Raw genomic sequence first — 16,904 nt, 5'->3', positions numbered from 1 at the left:
GCCACACACATTGGCCCAAGGAATGAAAGTCCAATGAAAGTAAATTTTGGAACATCAATAGCACCAGCAGAGCTCTAGCATCTGAAACAATTTTCCGGCGAACAGTGTTCAAACGCCAATGCAAAGGATACAACGTGCATACGGAAGAAAACTCATGCAAAGCAAATAACGGCGCGTTACGGAAAGAACTGTGGCTGTGATGGCCCTTTAGCAGAAAGCAATAAAAGCAAAGAGAAAACGAAAAACGAATAACGTTTGACGAAAGTGAAAAGTGGAAGTGCATTCAATGAAAATCAAACAAAGAATGTAAACAAGCGAAAAAATCTAAAAATAAAAGAAGTTAAAAAAAAAGAATTCCCAAAAATCGAGAAAAAAAATCTTGAAAAAGTAAATAAATACAAATTAGAGAGCAAAATAATAGCAAAAGGCCTTTGCGTAAGGACCTTCATAAAAGTGTATTTTGGAGGGTGTTTGTGTGTGTGTGTGTGTAAGTGCCCGTGTTATTATTGTGTGCCCTATGCATGTTTAAGTTCATGTCCATTTGAATGTTTACTTTTGAGCAGCTCAATTGGCTCTATTCAAGCTCTTCAAAGTACTTCCACCTGAACTGGTATTTGAACAAGGCATACGTCCAAGTGCCGAAGGCATTTGCCGTTTATGCTACGCCTGCCAATGCTGTTGTCCTTCATGGCTGTTCCTTTAGCCACAACGACGAGGACGACACCGCCGTGCCGTAGATAAACCTACCAAGGTCATTATATTAGTTCCCTTCTGGTGTAATTTTCGGTGTATTATTTATGATTGTTGTTTTCAATTCCGTGCTATTTTGTTTTACCTTTGGCCATCTTTTTGCTAGCGAGGGGTTATTAGGAAAACAAAAAACAACAAATAATTTGAGGAAGCTTTTGTTTGGTATTTTGAAACTTTCATTAGATATGTTGCAAAAAACAAAAGGGGAAGTGGGACCTATATCTAATTCTGAACCAATTTTGATGAACCTTGGCGAGCAAATATGATCAAAATGTAAAAACTACGGTTGACATATGACAACATTATGGCAAATTACCCAAAATCTGACGAACGTATACAAGGGAGCTATATCCAAATCATAACCGATTTCGAGTAAACTTCCCAGATATTGTGGTACTCGCCTAGGAAAGCGTTGTTCAAAATTTTGGCAAGATTGATCAAACAATGCGGTTGCAGGGGCTCTTGGGGTGAAAATCTAGCGATATAAATATATGAGAGCTATATCTAAATCTAAGCCGATTTCTATGAAATTCACCAGTAATTAACCTTAGAGTCATAAGGAAATCCTTCCTGCAAAATTTCGATAGAATCGGTTAACAAATGAGCACTTTTTTGCAATATTTCTCAAAATCGGACGAACATATATATGAGAGCTATACCCAAAATCTGAACCGCAGATACCGTGGCAGTCGTCGAGAAAAGCGTTTTGCTAAATTGTTGGCAAGATGGGTCAATAAATCCGCTTGCTGTGACTCTAGAAGTTGAAATCGGGCGATATATATATGTGAGAGCTATATCTAAATCTGGACCGATTTCCATGAATTACACCAGTAATATTGAGAGTCATAAGAAAATCCTTCCTGCAAAATTTCGATGGAATCGGTTAACAAAAGACCATTTTATTGCAATATTACTGCAAATCGGATGAACATATATATGGGAGCTATATCTAAATCTGAACCGATTTTGACTAATCCCTACGTATATTGTGGTAGTCATCGAGGAAAGCGTTGTGCAATATTTTATCAAGATTGGTCAGTAAATGTGCTTGCTGTGACTCTAGAAGTTAAATTCGGGCGATATATATATGTGAGAGCTATATCCAAATCTGAACCGATTTCCATGAAATTCACCAGTAATATTGAGAGCCAAGAGAAAATCCCTCCTGCCAAATTTCGAGAGAATCGGTTAACCAATGACCATTTTATTGCAATATTACTGCAAATCGGACGAACATATATATGGGAGCTATATCTAAATCTGAACTGATTTTGACCAGTCCCAACGTATATTGTGGTAGTCATCGAGGAAAGTGTTGTGCAATATTTTGTCAAGATTGGTCAGTAAATGTGCTTGCAGTGATTCTAGGAGTGAAAATCGGGTGATATATTTATATGAGAGCTATATCCAAATCTGAACCGATTTCCATGAAATTCACTAGTATTGTCGATAGTCGTAAGAAAATCTCTCCTGCCAAATTTCGAAAAAATCGGTTAACAAAAAACCATTTTATGGCAATATAACTGCAAATCGGACGAACATATATATGGGAGCTATACCTAAATCTGAACCGATTTCTATGAAATTCAGCAGTAATATTGAGAGTCATAAGAAAATCCTTCCTACCAAATTTCAAGACAATCGGTCAACTAATGACCATTTTTTGTTGTATTACTGCAAATCGGACGAACATATGTATGGGAGCTATATCCAAATCTGAACCGATTTCAATGAAATTCACCAGTAATATTGAGAGTCATAAGAAAATCCGACCTACCAAATTTCAGGAGAAGCGGTCAACAAATGACCATTTTATTGCTGTATTACTGAAAATCGGACGAACATATAAATAGGAGCAATATCCAAATCTGGACCGATTTCTATAAAATTCATTAATGACATCGAGAGTCGTAAGAAAATCCTTCCTACCAAATTTCAAGAGAATCGGTTAACAAATGACCATTTTATTGCTTTATTACTGCAAATCGGACGAACATATATATGGGAGCTATATCCAAATCTGAACCGATTTCCATAAAATTCACCAGTAATATTGAGAGTCGTAAGAAAATCCTTCCTGTCGAATTTCGAGAGAATCGGTTAACAAATGATCATTTTATTGCTGTATTACTGCAAATCGGACCAACATACATATGGGAGCTATATCCAAATCTGAACCGATTTCCATGAAATTTACCAGTGTTGTCGATAGTCGTAAGAAAATCCTTCCTGCCAAATTTCGAGAGAATCGGTTAAGAAATGACCATTTAATTGCATTATTACTGAAAATCGGACGAACATATATATAGGAGCTATATCTAAATCTGAACCGATTTCCATGAATTTCACCAGTAATATTGAGAGTCACAGGAAAATCCTTCCTACCAAATTTAATGAGAATCGGTCAACAAATAACCATTTTATTGCATTATTACTGAAAATCGGACGAACGAATATATGGGAGCTATATCCAAATCTGAACCGATTTTTATGAAATTCATCAGTAACACCGAGAGTCGTAAGGAAATCTTTCCCGTCGAATTTCGAGAGAATCGGTTAACAAATGATCATTTTATTGCTGTATTACTGCAAATCGGACGAACATATATACAGGGTGGCTGATGAATATTGCTACAATGATGAATATTGCTACATTTTTTTTTCGGTGTATGGAATACATTTTTCTTTTATTCATGTTAAATTAAATTATTAAATTAATTATTAAATTATTATTAATTAAATTAATTAATTAATTAATTAAATTAATTATTAAATTATTATTATTAAATAGAAAAAAAGTTATTACATTTTTTTTTGGTAGCGGCTTTCATCAGCCACCCTGTATGGGAGCTATATCCAAATCTGAACCGATTTCTATGAAATTCACCAGTAATATTGAGAGTCAAAAGAAAATCTTTCCTACCAAATTTCAAGAGAATCGGTCAACAAATGACCTTTTTATTGCTGTATTACTGCAAATCGGACGAACGTATATATGGGAGCTATATCCAAATCTGAACCGATTTTTATGAAATTGATTAGTAACATCGAGAGTCATAAGAAAATCTTTCCTGTCGATTTTCGAGAGAATCGGTTAACAAAATACGATTTTATTGCAATATTACTGCAAATCGGACGAACATATATATGAGAGCTATACCCAAAATCTGACCTGATTTTTTCCAATTTCAATAGGCTTCGTCTCTAGGCCTAAAAACATGCCTGTACCAAATTTGAAGGCGATCGGATGAAAACTGCGACCTGTACTGTGTACACAAATTAACATGGACAGACAGACAGACAGACGGACGGACAGATAGACGGACGGACAGCCAGACAGACGGACATGGCTAAATCGAATCAGAAACTGATTCTGAGTCGATCGGTATGCTTATCAATGGGTCTATCTCTCTTCCTTTTGGGTGTTACAAACTAATTCAATAAGTTATAATACCCTGTACCACAGTAGTGGTGTAGGGTATAAAAATTCATTTCAAATATCAGTGATAGTCAATAAGCATTAAAACACCACAATCCACATTAAGTTCAACTGGGCCGAACTTCATAAGCCCTTCACCATAGATCCAATTTGTCAAAATCTTTAAACTGATTTTTTAATTGGCAGAGTAATAATAATAATAATAATAGAGATAATAATAATAATAATAGAGAATAACTGCAAGTAGATGCAGAAAAAGTGGAAATTTACTTTAAAATTCAGATAAGAATTTTGTCTCGTACCCAGTACCCAGTATCATAACATGCAAATGACCGATCCGCATCATACTTGGCATGGATTTTGTACAAAAATGTACAAAATGTCAGCCTATTCAGGTTCTGGGCCGATTTTAACCAAGTGCAGATGTTGAAATTCTTAACAAAACACCAAGGATACCATCGTGGCGCAGAGGTTAGCATGGCCGTTTATGACGCTACAAGTTTGGCGAGGACATCCGAATAAATTTGCTGGCCATATAAACCTTCTCTACAAAAGGAATTCCCTTTTCATTGAGCTTTAATCGAACAGGGCTCATTTTATTGAGTGAAGTATTCTCGCTGTTCTATCGCTTAGAATTTTCAACTGAAAGTCATATTTATTATTAAAGTCCGTACTTTTATGCAAAATCGAAATTTAGCCATTTATAAATCATAAATATGTGGAATATGTGGTGATAATTTGTTAAAAAATTCAATTTTGTTTAAATTAAATATGCTCTACACGAAAGTCATTTCCATTCCGAAAGCAGGAAACCCGTACCACACAACGGCGGAAGATTTATTAGTCTGTTATGCTTCGGAGGCTATCGTAGCGCAGAGGTTAAAATGTCCGCCTATGACGCTGAACGCCTGGGTTCTGAATCCTGGCAGGAGTATTAGAAACAATTTCAGCGGTGGTTATCCCCTTCAAATGCTATCCACATTTGTGAGGTACTTTGCCGTGTAAAAACTTTCTTCCCCAAGAAGTGTTGCTCTGCGTCACGCCTTTCGGACTCGGCTTTAAAAAGAAGGCACCATGGCTCGCATTTGTCAAGTTCTTTGCCCGATATCTCTTTATAGGCTAACAAAGAGATATAGGCTAACAAAGAAGAAGTACGGTCCAATGATGCCGCCAGTCCATAAATCGGCATGCATTGGTGACTTTTTCGGCATGCATTATTAGCTCTTGCAATGCTTCTGGGTGATCTTCAATCCAAAATCGAAAATTATGCTCATTTACGTACCCATTGAGCCAAAAATAAGATTCGTCGCTCAATGAAAGAAGCGCGCTATGGACTTTCTTAACAGAGCACGCATTGTGATAATAAAATTCAATAATTTGCAAGCGTTGTTCGTTTGTAAGACGATTCATAGTTAAATTATAGAACAAACTGAAGAAGTTTGAGAGTGAAACAAAACACGAAAAATGCATGAGCTGTTTAAGCCAGTGTTGCCAAAAATACTATAGCTAAAACAAGTAAAAGCGTGCTAAGTTTGGCCGGGCCGAATCTTATATACCCTCCACCATGGATCGCATCTATCGAGTTCTTTCCCGGCATCTCTTCTTAGGCAAAAAGGGATATAAGAAAAATTTGCTCTGCCATTAGAGCGATATCAAGATATGGTCTAGTTTGGACCACAATTAAATTATATATTGGAGACCTGTGTAAAATGTCAGCCAATTCGAATGAGAACTGCTCCCTTTGGGGGCTCAAGAAGTAAAGTAGAGAGATCGATTTATATGGGAGCTGTATCAGGCTATAGACCGATTCAGATCATAATAATCATGTATGTTGATGGTCATGAGAGGATCCGTCGTACAGAATTTCATTCAAATCGGATAAGAATTGCGCCCTCTAGAGGCTAAAGAAGTCAAGACCCAAGATCGGTTTATATGGCAGCTATATCAGGTTATGGACCAATTCTAACTATACTTAGCACAGTTGTTGGATATCACAACAAAATACTCCGTGCAAAATTTCATTCAAATCGGATAAGAATTGCGCCCTCTAGAGGCTCAAGAAGTCAAGTCCCCAGATCGGTTTAAATGACAGCTATATCAGATTATGGACTGATTTGAAATAAACTTGGCACAGTTGTTAGAAGTCACAGCGAAACACTTCGTGCAAAATTTCATTCCAATCGTATAAGAATTGCGCCCTCTAGAGGCTAAAGAAATCAAGACCCAAAATCGGTTTATATGACAGCTATATCAGGTTATGGATCGATTTGAACCATACTTAGCACAGTTGTTGGATGTCATAATAAAATACTTCGTGCAAAATTTCATTCAAATCGGATAAGAATTGCGCCCTCTAGAGGCTCTTGAAGTCAAGACCCTAGATCGATTTATATGGTCCGAACGTTGTGCTGCACAACGAGATCATATGGTAGAGAAATTTTAATATGACTGGATACCTTGCAAATGTAGCCAACATTAGAAGGGGATAAACGCCGCTGAAAATTCCAGCCGGGATTTGAATGCAGGCTTTCGGTGACTTCCAAAGTTGGAAATTTAATATTCCTTAAAATAAGTTTGCTAATCTCTGGCTCGAATCTTTTAATCAGCTTCTGCAAAAGTTGTTGCTGACAACCTTTAGTCTGTCAGCATAATTTCTGATTTGACAGTGACCTGTCATGACAGACACAATTACTGAGACGCCTGTTCTAGCCAGTGACAGCAAAGCAGTAGACATCTTCAAGTCTAAATTAGGCCACATAGTTTTGGAATGCTCACAGCCTCCTCTTTGTGACCATCTAATATTCGTTGTCTTAGGCCTGGTCGCCAGAGGCTTACCCTCATATTGCAGTATCCCTGGAATGTGTAGGGTAGTTCCTAGTCTCGCAAAATCATCCGCTTTACAATTCCCGGGGATATTTTTGTGGTCCGGCACTCAGAACAGGTGAATTTTGAACTATTCAGCCATCTTATTGAGAGATCTGCCCTAAGATATGCTTTTTTCAGCCTCTCAAGAGTCTTCAGCATAAAGGATGACAGACTAACAGGACGAAAATCTTTCGCCTTCGTGTGGTAGGGTTTTCCTGCTTTCGAAATGAAAATGATCTACATGTCCCTCCATCCCACAGGTAAATATGACATGCCGATACAACCAGAGTATATCTCCCTAAGCCAAGGTACCAGTCTATCAGACGCAGCCTGTAATTCAACCGGTGATACATCATCAGGGCCTGGCGACTTAAAGCAGTCGAAACTTCTTATCGCCCAAAGGATTTTAATCTCAGACACAATTTCCCTAATATCCTCCGACGAATGCATATCCGTGACAACCTTCGGAGCCACGGTGTTCATTGGAGAATTTCCCGGGAAATGTGTATCAATGAGTAGTTCTAGTGTGTTCTCACTAGAAATTGTCAATACATTCTCTGACTTCTGAATATACCCCACCGTAATAGGTCTCGGGGACAGAATCTTCCTTAGCCTAGAGGCCTCAGATGTATCCTCCACGGAGCTGCAGAATTCTACCCAGGATTTGTTCTGAGCCTTTCTAAGCTCGTCCTTATATTTTCTTAGCTCAGTCTTATAGATGTCCCAATCGTAATGCGCTCTTGTGGCTTTTGTTGTGTTGAAGAGTTTTCTTCGGCTCTGGGGTCCACCATAGCGGTTGCTGTTTGCCCCTTGGCTTGGCACTAGGACATGCTGACACAAGCGAGTCATTCAGGGCCTTCGTGATCCGCTTGACCATTTTGTCAATAACCTCCGTAGATTGGACTTCCTTTTTTGGTCTAGAAGGGATAGGCGTGCAGAATTTGTGGCGAAATTTATCCCAATTCGCCTTTCTTCTCATTAGCCGAGGGACCACTTCTGCAGTATTTTCTCCAAGGCTGAAACTAATATTGGGTTGCCCAAAAAGTAATTGCGGATTTTTTAAAAGAAAGTAAATTCATTTTTAATAAAACTTAGAATGAACTTTAATCAAATATACTTTTTATACCCTCCACCATAAGATGGTTGGTATACTAATTTTGTCATTCTGTTTGTAACTACTCGAAATATTCGTCTGAGACCCCATAAAGTATATATATTCTTGATCGTCGGGACATTTTATGTCGATCTAGCCATGTCCGTCCGTCTGTCCGTCCGTCCGTCTGTCTGTCGAAAGCACCCTAACTTCCGAAGGAGTAAAGCTAGCCGCTTGAAATTTTGCACAAATACTTCTTATTAGTGTCGGTCGGTTGGTATTGTAAATGGGCTATATCGGTCCATGTTTTGATAAAGCTGTCATATAAACCGATCTTGGGTCTTGATATCTTGAGCCTTTAGAGGGCGCAATTCTTATCCGATTGGAATGAAATTTTGCACGACGTGTTTTGTTATAATATCCAACAACTATGCCAAGAATGGTTCAAATCGGTTCATAACCTGATATAGCTGCCATATAAACCGATCTTGGGTCTTGACTTCTTGAGCCTCTAGAGGGCGCAATTCTTATCCGATTTGAATGAATTTTGGCACGATGTGTTTTGTTATAATGTCCAACAACTGTGCTAAGTATGGTTCAAATCGGTCCATAATCTGACATAGCTGCCATATAAACCGATCTTGGGTCTTGACTTCTAGAGCCTCTAGAGTGCGCAATTCTTATCCGATTGGAATGAAATTTCGCACGACGTCATGATATCCAACAAGTATGCCAAGAATGGTTGAAATCGGTCCATAACCTGATATAGCTGTCATATAAACCGATCTTGGGTCTTGACTTCTTGAGCCTTTAGAGGGCGCAATTCTTATCCGATTTGAATGAATTTTGGCACTACGTGTTTTGTTATAATATCCAACAACTGTGCCAAGTATGGTTCAAATCGGTCTATAACCTGATATAGCTGTCATATAAACCGATCTTGGGTCTTGACTTCTTGAGCCTCTAGAGGTCGCAATTATTATCCCATTTGCCTGAAATTTTGTACGACGGATTCTCTCATGACCATCAACATACGTGTTTATTATGGTCTGAATCGGTCTATAGCCCGATACAGCTCCCATATAAATCGATCTCTCTATTTTAATTCTTGAGCCCCCCGCAATTCTTATTCGAATTGGCTGACATTTTTCACAGGCCTCGAACATATAATTTAATTGTGGTCCAAACCGGACCATATCTTGATATCGCTCTCATAGCAGAGGAGATCTTTTCTTATATCCTTTTTTCCCAAAGAAGAGATGCCCGGAAAAGAACTCGACAAATGCGATCCATGGTGGAGGGTATATAAGATTCGGCCCGGCCGAACTTAGCACGCTTTTACTTGTTTTACACTTTTTTTTCTAAAGCAAGCTAAAAGTAACAGCTGATAATTGAGGGAAGAAAGAATGCAATTACAGAGTCACAAGCTGTGAAAAAATTTTTCAACGCCGACTATATGAAAAATCCGCAATTACTTTTTGGGCAACCCAATATAATGATGATCGGAGAAGCTGTGGTCATCCAACACTTCCCCGTCACATGCGTATTGGAGCTATCCTTTTCTCTTCCTTCTGGGTGAGCTGGGGGCTTTTTTGCTTTTCGTCAACAAGGTGAGCATTGTTCCATTCCTGAAACTGGGGCTGCTTCCAATGAGCTTCTAAAAATGTTTTTGTTTTTTTTTCGAATATTCAATTTGGCTTGATTCATTTGTAAATTTTAACATTGTAACTGTGAACACACGAAATTCTGTGCCTCCAATTCCCAACACATTAGTAGCGAATGCGGCTTTCACCGTAATAGACATCGTGCTAGAATTCAGCGGTATACAGTTCAGGCCAGAACAAAACAAACTGCCAACAATTGAAGGTAACTCCCACAGCTGTGCCCAGACACTGCAGCACCTCAGCACATGTTCACCATGAGCTGGATGAGAATAATGGTTGTACATGTATTTTACTTACCATCGCATTTGCTTGGCTGCTGAAAGATAGTGCATCTGTGTTCCTACACAGTGGATAAGTGCAGTATTCATTGCATCTACCCAATAGAGATGCTTGGCAAAACGGCAGCGAAGCTTTGGTGCAGAACTCTGATTTTAATTGCGTTGTTTTCCATTGAAACATGATGCATGGTGCATGGTGCATGCTGCTCGCTAGCGCCCTTCGGTCTATGAATGGCGGTTGGCGAATGGTATCCAACCAAGGAGGACGAGCGGGCATGGGCATCCTCTTTCAATTAAAGGTCGTGAAACAGTTGTTTTTTCTACACTTTAGAAAAAGAAAAATAAAAGTAATCCAACAAACCAACACAAACACAAATAGACGTGGAAATGGAAATGGAAAATAGCGTATGCAGCAAAAGCGAAATAATTGCACTTGATGTGGAAATGGAACAATGCAAGCGAAATGAGGTTAAACTAGACACTAGGCCGCTTAGAATCAATTGTGCCCTGCATGCACAGCGAGGGAAAGTTGTGGGTTCTTGTGGCTTTTTCAATACTCTCATTGAGGAGGATGAGGAGTAATTATGTTCGCAATTCTTAAAGATATGATGTGTTATGCTTATGTTTACAGAAAGTCAGTTTAAATAAGTTGGCAAGGTGTGGTTGTAGCTTGGAACTTGTGGACTAAAAGTGCACTCGAAGTGAGAGAAAAATTGGGGCTATTATACACACCACCATGGAAAGGGGATATACTAATCTAGCCATTGCATTTGAAAATGCAAATTTGTCCACAAACATTCCATCAAGGAACAGGGACAAACTTCTCACATATCAATGAGTGCTGTCCGATTCAAGTTTAAGCTCAAGGATAAGGGTCCTGCTTTTTATAGACGAGTCCGAAAAGAGTGTCGCAGTGCGACACCTCTTTGGAGAGAAGTCTTTACATGGCATAGTACCTCACAAAAGTCGCCAGCATTAGGAGAGGAAAACCAACGCTGAAAATTTTTTCTGATGGTCTCGTCAGGATTCGAACCCAAGCGTTTAGCGTCCAAGGCAGACATGCTAATCTCTGCGCTGCGGTATATAAGCCACTGCATTTGTGACACCTCGAAGTATTGATCTAAGTCGATCTAACTATGTCCGTTTGTCTAGTCAGGATTCGAACCCAAGCGTTTAGCGTCAAAGGCAGACATTGCTAATCTCTGCGCTACGGTATATAAGCCACTGCATTTGTGACACCTCGAAGTATTTATCTAAGTCGATCTAACTATGTCCGTTTCTCTAGGAAAACATAGGCTATATAATTTTTTGGTTTAGGGAGGGGGGCGGACCCTTCCCCTTATCCCAAAAGTACTATCCAAAAATAAAAGTGGTCCGATCGGGACAATATGGGATTCAAATGAAAGGTATTCAAGAGTAGAGTACGAATTTCATAATAAAAGTTGGGTCCAAGTACCATGGAGGCCGCCCCAGCCCCAAAACCCCTTGAAATAGATTTATTTGGCAATCATGACAATATGGGACTCAAATGAAAGGTACTCGAGAGTAGATTACGAATATGGTCAGGAAGGAGGAATAGGCTTTATAATTTATTGATAACGGAAGAGGGCGCCCCTTTCCATATGGGGCTCAAATGAAAGGTATTCGGGAGTAGATTTCGAATCTGGCATACAAAATCCGATCGAGTAAAGGGGAGGGGGCGGACGCTCCCCCTTATCGCAAAAATACTACCCAAAAATAAAAGTGGACCGATCGGGACAATATGGGTTTCAAATGAAAGGTATTCAAGAGTGGAGTACGCATTTCATAATAAAAGTAGAGTCTAAGTACCTGGCGGGCCGCTGCAGCCCCAAAACCCCTTGAAATTGGTTGATTTGACAATCATGACAATATGGGACTCAAATGAAAGGTACTCGAGAGTAGATTACGAATTAGGTCAGGAAGAAGGAGTCGGCTTTATAACTGATTGATAACGGAAGGGGGCGGACACTCCACCGTTACCCCAAAAACACCACCCAAAATCCAAAGAGGACAGATGAGGACAATATGGGTATCAAATGAAAATATGGGACTCAAATGAAAGGTATTCGGAAGTAGATTACGAATTAGGTCAGGAAGGAGGAGTAGGCTTTATAACTGATTGTTAACTTAAGGGGGCGGACCCTCCACCGTTACCCCAAATACACCACACAAAATCAAAAGTGGACCGATAAGGACAATATGGGTATCAAATGAAATGTATGCGGGAGTAGATAACGAATATTGCATACAAATTTAGGTCGAAGTATAGGGAGTCACCCCACCACTACAAAAACACACCCAAAATGGGAACATCAGCCAATCCGGGATATATGGGAGTCGGTTTGTTTGTTCCGTACAAACTGAAAAACGGCTGAACCGATTTTCTTGAAATTTTGGCATATTGTGTAGGTGGGTCTGGAAGGAAACATAGGCGACACAATTTTTCGGTAACGGAAGGGGGATGTACCCTCCCCTTAAGCCAAAAACACAACCCAAAATCAAAAGTGGAGCGATCGGGACAATATAGGTATCAAATGGAAGGTATTGGAGAGTAGAATACGAATATGGTATTAAAATTTGAGTCTTAGTACCCATCGGGCCGCACCAACCCCAAAACTCCCCCAAACAGATATATTGAAAGTTCATTTCAATAGGGGGCTCAAATGAAAGATATTCGGAAGTAGATTTCGAATCTGGTATACAAAATCAGATCGAGTAAAGGGGGTTACGCCAACCTTCGAAAAAGCCATGAGACCAATTATGGCTATGTGATACTTGGCTGAACCGATTTTTTTTTAGATTTCATAGATTGTGTAGGTTGGTCTGAAAAGAAACATAGGCTATATAATATTTAGATATCGGGTGGAGGAGGACCCTCCCCCTTTCCCCAAAAATGCCACCCCTAACCGAAAGTGGTCCAATGGGCACAATAAGATTATCAAATGAAAGGTATTGGAGACTAGAGAACGAATATGGTATCAAACTTTGGGTCCAAGTACCCAGAGGCCCCAACCCTAAAACTCCTCTAAACATATGCAAGACCTTTTCGGCCCTTCTGCATAGCTGGTTTCGATCCTTACCTCTAAGGAGTATTTCAACATCGTTTGCGTAGCAGAAGGGTTCAAATCCCTGCTCAGTCAGCATCCGTAATAGGTCATTTATGGTGGTCACCTATAGAAGTGACGATAAAACGCCCCCGTGTGGCGTGCCCTGTGCCACTTTCTCCCTTACATTTATGTCATGGGACACATAAGCCTTTGATCAACATCATTATTCCAAGAGTCCGGTGACTCCGTGAGTCCCGTCGTATCCTGTAGAAAATGGGTTTTCATCAAAAGCCTCAACATGTCTTCCGTTGTCTCTGTTCTCACTCCCATGTCGTCTACTAAAGTTTTAGTTTGGACATGGGATTTTGAGAGAAACTTTTTCATCTTAGCGGCATTATTACCGCTATCGACCTGTTAGCAGAAAAGCTTACAGGAGGCACGTTTTGCCGCTGTGGTAATTTTTTATGTTTTCCTTGAGCCGTATGTATTGGGTTGCCCAAAAAGTAATTGCGGATTTTTACATATATTCGGCGTTGACAAGGTTTTTCACAGCTTGTGACTCTGTAATTGCATTCTTTCTTCTGTCAGTTATCAGCTGTTACTTTTAGCTTGCTTTAGAAAAAAAGTGTAAAAAAAGTATATTTGATTAAAGTTCATTCTAAGTTTTCTTAAAAATGCATTTACTTTCTTTTAAAAAATCCGCAATTACTTTTTGGGCAACCCGTAATACACATCCCAATATCCTTCTAATTTTTTTACGAGGTTCTCTGTTAAAATGTCTGCGGATCTCTTTCCCAATATTGCGAATCTCTTCGGTCATCCAGGATTTTTCTTGCCCTGATTTCCTTTCCCGAAGAGGACAACTATCTTCGGAAGACCTCACCAGGGCAGTCCTGGTTATAGTAGCACAACTTTGTTGCGATGGTTGCAAAATTTCACCTGCTCTCATAGTTTTTTAAAATTAGTAGGTAAACTTGGTGGTGTAGGGTATTATAAAGTCGGGTCCACCCCACTTTTGCCTCTCCTTACTTCTGTTTTTTTTTTTTTATTGAAAAATGACAATTTCCTATTCCTTCTTCAAACGTTACCACTAAATTAACGAACTGCCAATTCCCGCGATGCAATTGTAGATTCAACCATGTATGGTAGTGCTCTGTTATGAGATTCACAAGTGAAAGTGTAGAAAATATGAAACATAACATTTGTTAAACAACGATTTGAATAGAAAAGGAAAACAAAAACCAAAACAAAATGAAACACAAACACCCAACAACTCAAACCCTCTACCCTTAAGGCAGTGGACCATTGTATCACTCTCAAGGCTGCCAGATACTGAAGGACGTTTTGGGCGTTAACGTCAATGGCACTGCAGTTTTTTTCGTCTTTTTGTATGCAAGTCAAGCAAAAGACTGTCTGAGTGGTTTGGGGTGTGAGTCGGTGAGTGTGTGGGTGTGTGGGTGTGAGCAATGAACAGGACATATGAATGACACGTGTCCTTCAAAAACAGACAAATTTCTAGTGTTTATGCACCAGCAAGAAATCTGAGCAAAACAACAAAAAGCCAGCACAACAACAAATAATAATAATTATGATAACAATAACAGCAACAACAACTACTATAATAATTTTTATTTTTACAACCCCAGCCAAGAGGGGGAGAAAGAAGTGTGCAAGCAGTCTTCCTCCACAAGTCGTAACAAAAGGATTTTTTGAAGGCGTTTCGTATTGCATCACTTAAATTCCAAGGACTCATGTATATATGTTACGACAAATGAGTGTGTTTGTACGAGGGGTTATAGTGTGCGTGTGTGTTTGTATGCGTGTGTGTGTGAATTTATAAAGACTATGTGTGCAAGTCCTTGTGTATGATGTATCTCCTCCATTTACAATTAAGTGGCGTGACTTTATGAACACTCGTAAATCTTAAAGTTGTGACAAACGTTTCTTATACTTCCATTTCTCATGTCCTGTGTTCCTGCTCCTGCTCCTGCTACTGTTCCTGCCCTTGTGGTTTTAGTTGCCCTGCGGGGGCAAAAAGTGAAATTTTGTTGTTTTTGGCCGCTTGAAGTGCAATTTCACCCGGTGTTAGTGACACACTTTGTTTAGAGCACGCGTGTGAATTATGCCTATGTCTAACGAGTGTAAAGGTATACTTTATGTACATTAGGGTAAAAAGAATGAGAATGGAACAAGAACAACGACTCCAATTGGAATTGAATATTTCTATGGGCGATTTCAAGTAATAGGTAGGAAAGGACAAGGCATAGTTAGTGGGTCGTCAAAAAAACTTTTTTAATATTAGCAAAAACAAAAAAATAGCAGCTACGGTGTATATCACATTGTAGTTCGATTTGGATCATACTTCGCATGGTTACTGGAAGTCATAACAGAAATTACCTTGTTAAATTTTGGCAAAGAAATGCTGACGAACTTATTGAGGTTCATAAAGTTAATATTTTATTTTTTGTCTATTTGCGCTCTTTTATTTTTATCTTTAAAATCCTTTCGTGTTTATTCGCACATATTTTAGTGCGACATCATTTAAATGCATTGCTTCTTATTCAATGAATAGCATAGCAAAGAACTTATAAAAGTTGCGCAAGTGTGTGCTGTTGTCGAAACACTTTGACTGGCATGGTGGATCACGATTTCTGATACGCCGCATATCATCATCAACACCGAAACACATTGACAGGCATGGTGGATCACGATTTCCGATACGCTGCATATCATCATCAACACCTTTGTCAAATTAATTAAGATGCTCTACACACTCGCAAAAAAATGATTCGTTTCACCAAAAGGAAATTTTCGCCACGTAAACGTCTTCTGTAAAAACGCTGGACTTTGTTTACGATGAAAGCATATGTTTTTATACCCACCACCGAAGGATGGGGGTATATTCATTTTGTCATTCCGTTTGCAACACATCGAAATATCCATTTCCGACCCTATATAGTATATACATTCTTGATCATCGTAAAAATCGAAGACGATCCAGCCATGTCCGCCCTTCTGTCTGTTGAAATCACGCTGCAGTTTTAAAAATAGTGACATTGAGCTGAAACTTTGCACAGGTCCCTTTTTTGTACATAAACAGGTTAAGTTCGAAGATGGGCTACATCGGACAATATCTTGATATAGCCCCCATATAGACCGATCCGCCTTTTTGGGATCTTAGGTCCATAAAAGCCACTTTTACGATCCGATTTTGCTGAAATTTGAAACAGTGAGTTGTGTTAGGTCCTTCGATATCCTTCCTAAATTTGGCCCAGATAGGTCCAGATTTGGATATAGCTGTCATATAAATCGATCTCTCAATTTAAGGTTTTGGGCCCATAAAAGGCGCATTTATTGTCCGATGTCGCCGAAATTTTGGACAGTGAGTTAAGTTAAGCCCATCGACATACTTCGGCAATATGGCACGGATCGGTTCAGATTTGGATATAGCTGCCATATAGACCGATCTCTCGATTTAAGATTTTGGACCCATAAAAGGCGCATTTATTGTCCGATTTCGCCGAAATTCGGGACAGTGAGTTGGGTTAGACCCATCAACATTCTTCTTAAATTTGGCTCAAATCGGTCCAGATTTGGATAAAGCCGTCATTGGAGATCAGTCTCTCCCGAAATAAGGTTTTGGGCTCATAAATAGCGCATTTACTGTCCGATTTCATCGAAATTTGGGACAGTGAGACCAATATTTTGTTCTTCAAAATTGAACAATGACTTGTACTTATTAGACCA

The 16,904-nt window shown here is 39.2% G+C and overlaps 1 protein-coding gene across 3 annotated transcripts in view; it reads left to right on the top strand.

Annotated features, from left to right (window-relative positions):
• The window catches only part of LOC106080903 (uncharacterized), a 562,885-nt gene that overhangs the window by 136,466 nt on the left and 409,515 nt on the right, over positions 1-16,904 (top strand). Inside the window, exon 1 of one of the 3 annotated variants that reach the window (XM_059369021.1) lies at positions 110-485. The exons of 1 other annotated variant lie outside the window; for it this stretch is intronic. The gene's annotated coding sequence lies outside the window, so the exon portion shown is untranslated. Of the gene's footprint in view, positions 1-109; positions 752-16,904 lie in introns of those variants that run through there. One more of the 3 variants, XM_059369020.1, reaches the window with a different exon arrangement.

Source organism: Stomoxys calcitrans, chromosome 5, assembly GCF_963082655.1.
Source record: "Stomoxys calcitrans chromosome 5, idStoCalc2.1, whole genome shotgun sequence".
In the NCBI taxonomy this organism is placed as follows: domain Eukaryota; kingdom Metazoa; phylum Arthropoda; class Insecta; order Diptera; family Muscidae; genus Stomoxys; species Stomoxys calcitrans.
This window is presented reverse-complemented; position numbering and strand designations above follow the sequence as displayed.